We start from the raw sequence: 12,510 nt of genomic DNA, 5'->3' as shown, positions 1-12,510 counted from the left end.
TGTCAGCAGAGAGCACTGTGGTAAGACTGAAAAGATCCATCTATCTTTCTATGGTCTACCAGGACTCCTGTATGCAATATCTTTGAACCATTCATTTCTGCCCAGTGAGAAAGGATTTTGACAGCTATGTCCCATATGGAATACTTCTTCATAGAATGTGATACTTTGATAAAGAGGTCATTTGCTAATTTAAGATATGTATTAAAGGAGATGTCCTATTCAGACAACCAGCTGCTTCATGATGGCTATTTTATATGATGTATTTCTTGATACTATTTAAAGTACAAATCCAGTGTTGCTCTCCCGCCTTTCCTGCAAAGTTTGGCATGAAGAGATCCTGCCCACGCTGGGAGGTACAGTTGCAGAGGCAGGCATATTGTTGCTCAGCGAGTCCCGTGCAGAAGTCTTTTTATAATCAACTAGCTGAGTATGCAGCGTTGCCTGTTTTTTCCTACCTTATCCTTGTGGGGAAGGAAAAGCAACAAAGGAGGAAGCTTTTGTCCTCATATCCCATCCCTAAATCCTGACCCCATATCATATTCTGACCTTATATCTTGTCCTCATATTTTGTCCTCATATCACAACCTCATATCCCATTCTTATATCTCGACCTCATATCCCGTCCCCATATCACATCACTATATCCTGTCCCCACATCCCTTCCCCAAATGCCAACCATTTATCTGTCCTCATATCCCAACCTCATATCCCGTCCCCATATCACATTCCTATATTCCGTCCCCATATGCCAACCACATATCCACACCACATATTCCGTCTTCATATGCCAACCTCATATCCTGTCCTCATATCCTGTCCTCATATCCTGTCCTCATATCCTGTCCCCATATCTAATCCTCATTTATAATCCTCATATCCCGTCCTCAGGTGGGGCTGAGTTGTGATGAAGATATTGTAAACTGAAAATAAAAGGGGTGCGGCTTAAAGGGTGGGCGTGTCTTTGCAATATGGGGCATGGAATGCGGGAAGGGTGTGGCTTGCCAGCTGGACTAACACATTCACCAGGAGATGCAGAGCGGAACTTGTGGAGTAAGGCACCAGAAATCCTATATACTTGCATGGGACTTGAAACAAAAAAAAACATCCTTCACATATGGGCTAGGTTAGGGGTTAATTTAACTATTATAAATTGTTATTTGACATATAATTAACATGTGACCAAGCATTATCGAAATATCTCCAACTGCACGAAAGTTATGCTGGAACATACATTTCCCCTTGATTTGCATGGGACTTTAAACAAATACCCTGCCCCTGGCAAATGGGGGTGAGTAAGGGTTAAATCACCTATCCTATGTTTGTTGTTGACATATAAGTAACGTGTGCCAAGTTTCATGTTAATATCTTTAGCCGTTTGGAAGTGATGTTGGAACATACATACATACATACATACACATTGGCCCTGAAGGGTATGTTCACACTACAGATTATGAACTGAATCTCCGCTCGCAGGACTCCGCGAGTGGAGATTCCATTGTGGCAGTCGCCGCCACAATACTTCGGCCGTAAGACCGCGCAGCACTGCGCCGTCACCATTGACGGCTATGCAGTGTTCGCAGACTTCTGCGCAAAGAATGAACATGTTTGTCACGATGCCGGCTGGCAGGTAGTGGATCCTCTGTGCCAGAGAGGGATTGGCGTGGACCGTGCTAGTGGACCGGTTCTAAGCCACTACTGGTTTTCACCAGAGCCCGCCGCAAAGCGGGATGGTCTTGCTGCGGCGGTAGTGACCAGGTCGTATCCACTAGCAACGGCTCACCTCTCTGGCTGCTGAAGATAGGCGCGGTACAAGGGAGTAGGCAGAAGCAAGGTCGGACGTAGCAGAAGGTCGGGGCAGGCAGCAAGGATCGTAGTCAGGGGCAACGGCAGAAGGTCTGGAACACAGGCTAGGAACACACAAGGAACGCTTTCACTGGCACAATGGCAACAAGATCCGGCAAGGGAGTGCAGGGGAAGTGAGGTGATATAGGGAAGTGCACAGGTGAACACACTAATTGGAACCACTGCGCCAATCAGCGGCGCAGTGGCCCTTTAAATCGCAGAGACCCGGCGCGCGCGCGCCCTAGGGAGCGGGGCCGCGCGCGCCGGGACAGAACAGACGGAGAGCGAGTAAGGTACGGGAGCCGGGGTGCGCATCGCGAGCGGGCGCTACCCGCATCGCGAATCGCATCCCGGCTGGCAGCGGAATCGCAGCGCCCCGGGTCAGAGGATGTGACCGGAGCGCTGCAGCGGGGAGAGTGAAGCGAGCGCTCCGGGGAGGAGCGGGGACCCGGAGCGCTCGGCGTAACAGTACCCCCCCCCTTGGGTCTCCCCCTCTTCTTAGAGCCTGAGAACCTGAGGAGCAGACTTTTGTCTAGGATGTTGTCCTCAGGTTCCCAGGATCTCTCTTCAGGACCACAACCCTCCCAGTCCACTAAAAAAAAAGTTTTCCCTCTGACCTTTTTGGAAGCTAAGATCTCTTTGACAGAGAAGATGTCCGAGGAGCCGGAAACAGGAGTGGGAGGAACAGATTTGGGAGAAAAACGGTTGAGGATGAGTGGTTTGAGAAGAGAGACGTGAAAGGCATTAGGGATACGAAGAGAAGGAGGAAGAAGAAGTTTATAAGAGACAGGATTAATTTGACACAAAATTTTGAAAGGACCAAGATAGCGTGGTCCCAACTTGTAGCTAGGGACACGGAAGCGGACATATTTAGCGGAGAGCCATACCTTGTCTCCAGGGGAAAAAACGGGAGGAGCTCTTCTTTTCTTATCCGCGAACTTCTTCATGCGTGATGAAGCCTGTAAGAGAGAATTTTGGGTCTCTCTCCATATGATGGAAAGGTCACGAGAAATTTCATCCACAGCGGGCAGACCAGAGGGCAAGGGAGTAGGGAGGGGGGGAAGAGGGTGACGGCCGTACACCACGAAAAATGGGGATTTGGAGGAAGATTCAGAGACCCTGAAGTTATACGAGAATTCGGCCCATGGGAGGAGATCTGCCCAGTCATCCTGGCGGGAGGAAACAAAATGTCGCAAATAATCACCCAAGATCTGGTTAATTCTTTCTACTTGTCCATTGGACTGGGGATGATATGCAGAAGAAAAATTTAATTTAATCTTGAGTTGTTTACAGAGAGCCCTCCAGAATTTAGACACGAATTGGACACCTCTATCCGAGACAATCTGCGTAGGCAACCCGTGAAGACGAAAAATGTGTACAAAAAATTGTTTAGCCAACTGAGGCGCAGAAGGAAGACCAGGAAGAGGGATGAAATGTGCCATTTTGGAGAATCGATCAACGACCACCCAAATAACAGTGTTGCCACGGGAAGGGGGTAAATCAGTAATAAAATCCATACCAATCAGAGACCAAGGCTGTTCGGGGACAGGCAGAGGATGAAGAAAACCAGCGGGCTTCTGGCGAGGAGTCTTATCCCGGGCACAGATAGTGCAGGCTCGCACAAAGTCCACAACATCCGTCTCCAGAGTCGGCCACCAATAGAAGCGGGAGATGAGTTGCACAGATTTCTTGATGCCCGCATGACCTGCGAGATGGGAGGAGTGACCCCATTTGAGGATTCCGAGGCGTTGGCGTGGAGAAACAAAGGTCTTTCCTGGAGGAGTCTGCCTGATGGAGGCAGGAGAAGTGGAGATCAGGCAGTCAGGTGGAATGATGTGTTGCGGAGAGAGTTCAACTTCTGAGGCATCCGAGGAACGAGAGAGAGCATCGGCCCTAATGTTCTTATCGGCAGGACGAAAGTGAATCTCAAAATTAAATCGGGCAAAGAACAGAGACCACCGGGCCTGGCGAGGATTCAGCCGTTGGGCAGACTGGAGGTAGGAGAGGTTCTTGTGGTCGGTGTAGATAATAACAGGAAAACTTGATCCCTCCAGCAGATGCCTCCATTCCTCAAGTGCTAATTTAATGGCTAGAAGCTCTCGATCCCCGATGGAGTAGTTCCTCTCCGCTGGAGAGAAGGTCCTAGAGAAAAAACCACAAGTGACAGCATGCCCGGAGGAATTTTTTTGTAGAAGAACAGCTCCAGCTCCCACTGAGGAGGCATCAACCTCCAATAGGAAGGGTTTGGAAGGGTCAGGTCTGGAGAGGACGGGAGCCGAAGAAAAGGCAGACTTGAGTCGTTTAAAGGCGTCTTCTGCTTGAGGAGGCCAGGACTTGGGATCAGCATTTTTTTTGGTTAAAGCCACGATAGGAGCCACAATGGTAGAAAAATGTGGAATAAATTGCCTGTAATAATTGGCGAACCCCAAAAAGCGTTGGATAGCACGGAGTCCGGAGGGGCGTGGCCAATCTAAGACGGCAGAGAGTTTGTCTGGATCCATCTGTAGTCCCTGGCCAGAGACCAAATATCCTAGAAAAGGAAGAGATTGGCATTCAAACAGACATTTCTCAATTTTGGCATAGAGTTGATTGTCACGAAGTCTCTGAAGAACCATACGGACATGCTGGCGGTGTTCTTCTAGATTGGTAGAAAAAATTAGGATATCGTCCAGATATACAACAACACAGGAGTATAACAGATCACGAAAAATTTCATTGACAAAGTCTTGGAAGACGGCAGGGGCGTTGCACAGGCCAAAGGGCATGACCAGATACTCAAAATGTCCATCTCTGGTGTTAAATGCCGTTTTCCACTCATCCCCCTCTCTGATGCGGATGAGGTTATAGGCGCCTCTTAAGTCCAATTTAGTAAAGATGTGGGCACCTTGGAGGCGATCAAAGAGTTCAGAGATGAGGGGTAAGGGGTAGCGGTTCTTAACCGTGATTTTATTAAGACCGCGGTAGTCAATGCAAGGACGTAGGGAGCCATCTTTTTTGGACACAAAGAAAAATCCGGCTCCGGCAGGAGAGGAGGATTTACGGATAAAGCCCTTTTTTAGATTCTCCTGGACGTATTCAGACATGGCAAGAGTCTCTGGGGCAGAGAGAGGATAAATTCTGCCCCGGGGTGGAGTAGTGCCCGGGAGGAGGTCGATAGGACAATCATAAGGCCTGTGAGGAGGTAGAGTCTCAGCTTGTTTTTTGCAGAAAACATCCGCGAAGTCCATATAGGCCTTAGGGAGACCGGTTACTGGAGGAACCACAGAGTTACGGCAAGGGTTACTGGGAACCGGTTTTAGACAGTTCTTGGAACAAGAGGACCCCCAACTCTTGATCTCCCCAGTGGACCAATCCAAGGTTGGGGAATGAAGTTGAAGCCAGGGAAGTCCAAGGAGAATTTCCGAGGTGCAATTGGGGAGGACCAAAAGTTCAATCCTCTCGTGATGAGATCCGATGCTCATAAGAAGGGGCTCCGTGCGGAAACGTATGGTACAGTCCAATCTTTCATTATTTACACAATTGATGTAGAGGGGTCTGGCGAGACTGGTCACCGGGATGTTGAACCTGTTGACGAGAGAGGCCAAAATAAAATTTCCTGCAGATCCAGAGTCCAAGAAGGCCACAGTAGAGAAGGAGAAGGCAGAGGCAGACATCCGCACAGGCACAGTAAGACGTGGAGAAGCAGAGTAGACATCAAGGACTGTCTCACCTTTGTGCGGAGTCAGCGTACGTCTTTCCAGGCGGGGAGGACGGATAGGACAATCCCTCAGGAAGTGTTCGGTACTAGCACAGTACAGGCAGAGGTTCTCCATACGGCGTCGTGTCCTCTCTTGAAGTGTCAGACGAGACCGGTCGACCTGCATAGCCTCCACGGCGGGAGGCACAGGAACAGGTTGCAGGGGACCAGAGGAGAGAGGAGCCGAGGAGAAGAAACGCCTCGTGCGAACAGAGTCCATATCTTGGCGGAGTTCCTGACGCCTTTCGGAAAAACGCATGTCAATGCGAGTGGCTAGGTGAATAAGTTCATGTAGATTAGCAGGAATTTCTCGTGCGGCCAGAACATCTTTAATGTTGCTGGATAGGCCTTTTTTGAAGGTCGCGCAGAGGGCCTCATTATTCCAGGACAATTCTGAAGCAAGAGTACGGAATTGTACGGCATACTCGCCAACGGAAGAATTACCCTGGACCAGGTTCAACAGGGCAGTCTCAGCAGAAGAGGCTCGGGCAGGTTCCTCAAAGACACTTCGGATTTCCGAGAAGAAGGAGTGTACAGAGGCAGTGACGGGGTCATTGCGGTCCCAGAGCGGTGTGGCCCATGACAGGGCTTTTCCGGACAGAAGGCTGACTACGAAAGCCACCCTAGACCTTTCAGTGGGAAACAGGTCCGACATCATCTCCAGATGCAGGGAACATTGGGAAAGAAAGCCACGGCAAAACTTAGAGTCCCCATCAAATTTATCCGGCAAGGATAGGCGTAGCCCAGGAGCGGCCACTCGCTGCGGAGGAGGTGCAGGAGCTGGCGGAGGAGATGACTGCTGAAGCTGTGGTAGCAACTGTTGTAGCATAACGGTCAGTTGAGACAGCTGTTGGCCTTGTTGCGCTATCTGTTGTGACTGCTGGGCGACCACCGTGGTGAGGTCAGCGACAACTGGCAGAGGAACTTCAGCGGGATCCATGGCCGGATCTACTGTCACGATGCCGGCTGGCAGGTAGTGGATCCTCTGTGCCAGAGAGGGATTGGCGTGGACCGTGCTAGTGGACCGGTTCTAAGCCACTACTGGTTTTCACCAGAGCCCGCCGCAAAGCGGGATGGTCTTGCTGCGGCGGTAGTGACCAGGTCGTATCCACTAGCAACGGCTCACCTCTCTGGCTGCTGAAGATAGGCGCGGTACAAGGGAGTAGGCAGAAGCAAGGTCGGACGTAGCAGAAGGTCGGGGCAGGCAGCAAGGATCGTAGTCAGGGGCAACGGCAGAAGGTCTGGAACACAGGCTAGGAACACACAAGGAACGCTTTCACTGGCACAATGGCAACAAGATCCGGCAAGGGAGTGCAGGGGAAGTGAGGTGATATAGGGAAGTGCACAGGTGAACACACTAATTGGAACCACTGCGCCAATCAGCGGCGCAGTGGCCCTTTAAATCGCAGAGACCCGGCGCGCGCGCGCCCTAGGGAGCGGGGCCGCGCGCGCCGGGACAGAACAGACGGAGAGCGAGTAAGGTACGGGAGCCGGGGTGCGCATCGCGAGCGGGCGCTACCCGCATCGCGAATCGCATCCCGGCTGGCAGCGGAATCGCAGCGCCCAGGGTCAGAGGATGTGACCGGAGCGCTGCAGCGGGGAGAGTGAAGCGAGCGCTCCGGGGAGGAGCGGGGACCCGGAGCGCTCGGCGTAACAATGTTCTTTCTTTGCGCAGAATAATTTCAGCGGCGGAATTGTCCGCCGTGGAAATTCCGCAGTGTTAACGGGTGTCACGGAAACCCATTCACACTGATGTTTATGTTCACAGCACGTAATTCCGTTCGTGGAATTCCGCTCGCGGAATTCTGCTCATGGAATTCCGCTCACGGAATTCCACGGGAATTACGTAGTATGAACATACCTAAGAGTGTTGTGTAGTTTTCTTTGTGGGTTTAAATTCCCTACAATTTTTTTCCACAGTATTTACTAAGGTTTCCCTACATTTTGCTTTTTTTTTTAACACCTGCTCTGATCTGTCGGGTTTTCCTCAGCTGAAATCCACTACATTTTCTGTGGAAACCTTAGTAAATATGCTGTGTTTTTGTGAAAATGTCGGGGACATTCCCCCTTTTTTGTGACCAAGCCCCATTTCCACCCGTTTTTTTTTTTTTTTTTTCCATTTCTGGTGCACTGAGACAGATTTCTGGCGCAATGAGACAGAATCTGGCGCACAACCAGACAAAACATGTCGGATTTACAATAGTAAATCTGGGCCATTGAGTTTTATATATGTAGATTGGACTATGCGCGGAACTTGCTAAGCGTTGGAACGGGTGCCATGGCAACTGTACTGCCCAGTGTGTGTAGCGTCATTCCACACTGACCTTTGGATGATAGGCAGGAGAGTGCATTAAAGGGGTACTCTGTCCCAAGACATCTTATCACCTGTCCAAAGGATAGGGGATAAGATGTCCCAGTGGAGGGACATCCGTGATCTCCCTGCTGCACCCGACGTTAGTTTAGAGCATTGGGTACAGCGCCGGAGGCTTGTGACATCAAAGCCACGCACCGCTCGTCTCATCTCGAGCCTCTGGAGCTGCGCCCGACGCTTTAAACAAACTCCGGGTGTCTCCAGCAGTGGGACCCCTGCGATCAGACATTTTATCCCCTATCCTTTGGACAGGGGATAAGATGTCTAGGGTGGAGTACCCCTTTAAGGGATTTCTTATGAAGACACCCCTTAATAAAATAGAATCTGACTTGACAATCAGCTGATCTGTGCAAGCATGACTTGCACATGAATCTAACCCCCAGCCGTAACTACTAGCCAAACTCTTTCCCAGCAACACCTGCTTTAATACATGGATAACCCTCACTAAATCAGCAGAACAAAAGTTCTGCAGTACTTGGATTCCTAGAATGACCGTATTAGAATAGTATTAGACTTGGCCCTTTTATACATTGCTCAAAAAATATAAAGTGAACACTTAAACAACACAATGTAACTCCAAGTCGATCACACTTCTGTGAAATCACACTGTCCAAATGGAAAAGACAACAGGTGGAAATTATAGGCAATTAGCAAGACACCCCCAATAAAGGAGTGGTTCTGCAGGTGGTGACCACAGACCACTTCTCAGTTCCAATGCTTCCTGGCTGATGTTTTGGTCCCTTTTGAATGCTGGCTGTGCTTTCACTCTATTGGTAGCATGAGACAGAGTCTACAACCCACTCAAGTGGCTCAGGTAGTGGAGCTCATCCAGGATGGCACATCAATGCGAGCTGTAGCAAGAAGGTTTGCTGTGTCTGTCAGCGTAGTGTCCAGAGCATGGAGGCGCTACCAGGAGACAGGCCAGTACATAAGGAGATGTGGAGGAGGTCGTAGGAGGGCAACAACCCAGCAGCAGGACGGCTACCTCCGCCTTTGTGCAAGGAGGAGCACTGCCAGAGCCCTGCAAAATGACCTCCAGCAGGCCACAAATGTGCATGTGTCCACTCAAACGGTCAGAAACCGACTCCATAAGGGTGGCATGAGGGCCTGACGTCCACAGGTGGGTGTTGTGCTTACAGCCCAACAACGTGCAGGACGTTTGGCATTTGCCAGAGAACACCAAGATTGGCAAATTCGCCACTGGCGCCCTGTGCTCTTCACAGATGAAAGCAGGTACACACTGAGCACATGTAACAGACGTGACAGAGTCTGGAGATGTCTTGGAGAACGTTCTGCTGCCTGCAACATCCTCCAGCATGACCGTTTTGGCAGTGGGTCAGTAATGGTGTGGAGTGGCATTTCTTTGGGGGCCGCACAGCCCTCCATGTGATTGCCAGAGGTAGCCTGACTATCATTAGGTACCGAGATGAGATCCTCAGACCCCTTGTGAGACCATATGCTGGTGCGGTTGGCCCTGGGTTCCTCCTAAAGCAAAACAATGCTAGACCTCATGTGGCTGGAGCATGTCAGCAGTTCCTGCAAGAGGAAGGCATTGATGCTATGGACTGGCCTGCCCGTTCCCCAGATATGAATCCGATTGAGCACATCTGGGACATCATGTACCAACACCACGTGGCACCACAGACTGCCCAGGAGTTAGCGGATGCTTTAGTCCAGGTCTGGGAGGACATCCCTCAGGAGACCATCCACCAACTCATCAGGAGCATGCCCAGGCATTGTAGGGAGGTCATACGGGCACGTGGTAGCCACACATACTACTTAGCATCATTTTGACTTGTTTTAAGGACATTACATCAAAGTTGGATCAGCCTGTAGTGTGGTTTTCCACTTTGATTTTGAGTGTGACTCCATATCCAGACCTCCATGGGTTGATAAATGTGATTTCCATTGGTAATTTTTGTGTGATTTTGTTGTTAGCACATTCAGCTATGTAAAGAGGAAAGTATTTCATATGATTAGTTCATTCATTCAGATCTAGGATGTGTTATCTTAGTGTTCCCTTTATTTTTTTGAGCAGTGTAGTTACAGCACTGCCAAATTACAAATCAAAAGTAGAATGTAAAACATAATGCAGAATAAAACAATATTAAAGCATTACTGTCAAACAGACATGTGGTGTCCCAGTACGGGATATGGTCCTTCTGTCCCATCAGGTTGAGTCCCTGTCTGTCCCCGGGGCTCTCCTGCAGTATCTCCCCTTGTGTAAATAGGTTTCACATGAAGAGTAAAGGACATTTATTGTTTGTCACATGATTATATTTGTAATACATGATTGTGTTTAAGTCACACGTTCAAGTCATATGATTGTTACCCAGAGAACCCAGTGACCAGGTGACCTCCCAAGTAACCTATAGGCTCCTTGCACAGCCCCCTTATATAAGATAGGGAGGAGCTGCAATTGCTCTCTTTGATCTCTCTTGTTCCTGAGGTCCAATGCAGTCAAGACGTCTTACAGAGTGTGTCCAGAGCATTGGAGGCCTCAGGCCTAAATTCTGCAGCCACCTGTCAATTGCAAGTAAGCTAAAGTCATCTAATTGTCAGTCATCAACTCAGACAAGTCAAGTCTACTGTCTATTCAACGTGGCCTGCATTATAGTGAGTCTACCTACCTCAAGTCCCAGCAAGCCTGCGAGGTCTCTCTGTGTCACTGGCCACCTCTCTGGGATACTGGCTGAACTGTATAGACTATACCATCTGTCTACCCTCAGTAAAAGCTACCGTTACCCTTAACCTGGCCTTGGACTCTTTATTGCCCTTGCCTGACCTAGGACTAGCGGTACTACCTTCAAGTGGTTATATAGGAAAATCACGCCCTGGCGTCACGAACACCATATGCCCCTTACAACTCACCTCACGCCCCGTGGCTCACCAAAGAGATGTTTTGATAAGTTTTGATCAGTTTGTGAGTGTTCAGACTTCCACTGGTCGCTAGATAGAGTTGGGAGAAGAGTGTGGCTGTGCACTTCACTCTCTGGAGATCTGCTGCGCTCCGCATTTATTAACTATACAAGCCGGCGGTACATGCGTCTACACTGCGCTGCCCGTCGCTTCTATATACACTGTCATAATTCATAATCCCCGCTGCCGGGAGACGGGAGCTCTGATTGGTGAATAGCTATTGACCAATCCGAGCCCCCTCTCCCGGCGACGGGGATTATGAATTATGACAGCTGTATATAGAAGCCGGAGGGGTGCGCAGTGTAGACGCATGTACCGCCGGCTTTTACAGTTAATAAATGCGGATCACAGCGGGTCTCTGCAGAATTACCCGGTGCGATCTGCACCTCAGCCCCTGGACTACAACTCCCATCATGGGCAGAATATGTCCATGATGGGAGTAGTAGTTCTAAAAGTCCTGCAGCCGGGGGATGTGTAAGTGCCATCCCTCAGCAGCGCCGCGGTACTACAACAACTCCCATCATAGGACAGACTCTGTCCCATGATAGGAGTAGTAGTCAAAGGGCAGAGGGACAGATCTTTATTCACATTATGCGTTTTGCATAATGGGAACAGAGCCTTTCTGGCAGTGTGTTCCCAAACAGGTTCCCACTACAGGTGTTGCTTAACTACAGCCCCCCATGATGGGAGTTGTAGTTTAGCGACAATTGGAGGCTATAACATTGCATACACTGATCTCTTTCACTGTTCACTGCCATGCAATAGCATGGTATTGATTAGTGTAATCGGCACTTGACTGCTCCTGCCTGGATCTCAGGCACGGAGCAGTCATTCGGCGATCGGACAGCGAGGAGGCAGGTAGGGGTCCATCTGCTGTCCTGCAAGCTGTTCGGGACATCACAATTTTATCGCGGTGGTTCAGAACAGCCTGACTGAGCTGCCGGGATGCTATCGGTTTTACTTCAGATGCGGCGGTCAACTTTGATCGCCATGTCTGAAGGGTTAATACTGGGCATCACCGCGATCGGTGATGTTCAGTATTAGCCTCAGGTTCCGGCCGTTGATGGCCGCTGTGACCCCAGGTTATATGGCAGGAGCCAGCGCAGGACATAAATATACTTTACGTCCTGTGTCGTTAAGGAGTTAAAGGGGTACTCCGGTGGAAAACTTTTTTATTTTTTTAATCAACTGATGCCAGAAAGTTAAACAGATTTATAAATTAATTCTATTTAAAAATCTTAATCCTTCTAGTACTTATTAGCTGCTAAATACTACAGAGGAAATTCTTTTATTTTTGGAATTCTTTTCTGTCACGAACACAGTGCTCTCTGCTGACACCTCTGTCCATTTTAGAAACTGTCCAGAGTAGGAGAAAATCCCCATAGCAAACATATGCTGCTCAGGACAGTTCCTGAAATGGACAGATGTGTCAGCAGAGAGCACCGTGACAGAAAAGAATTCCAAAAATAAAGAATTTCCTCGTTAGTATTCAGCAGCTAAAAAGTACTGGAAGGATTAAGATTTTTTAAATAGAAGTAATTTACAATTCTATTTAACTTTCTTGCACCAGTTGATTAAAAAAAAAAAAAAAGTTTTCCACCGGAGAACCAATTTAACCTCTTCAGGACATAGGGCGTATGGA

The sequence above is a fragment of the Hyla sarda genome, chromosome 10, assembly GCF_029499605.1.
Source record: "Hyla sarda isolate aHylSar1 chromosome 10, aHylSar1.hap1, whole genome shotgun sequence".
Lineage (NCBI taxonomy): Eukaryota > Metazoa > Chordata > Amphibia > Anura > Hylidae > Hyla > Hyla sarda.
Note: the sequence above shows the minus strand (reverse complement) of the source record.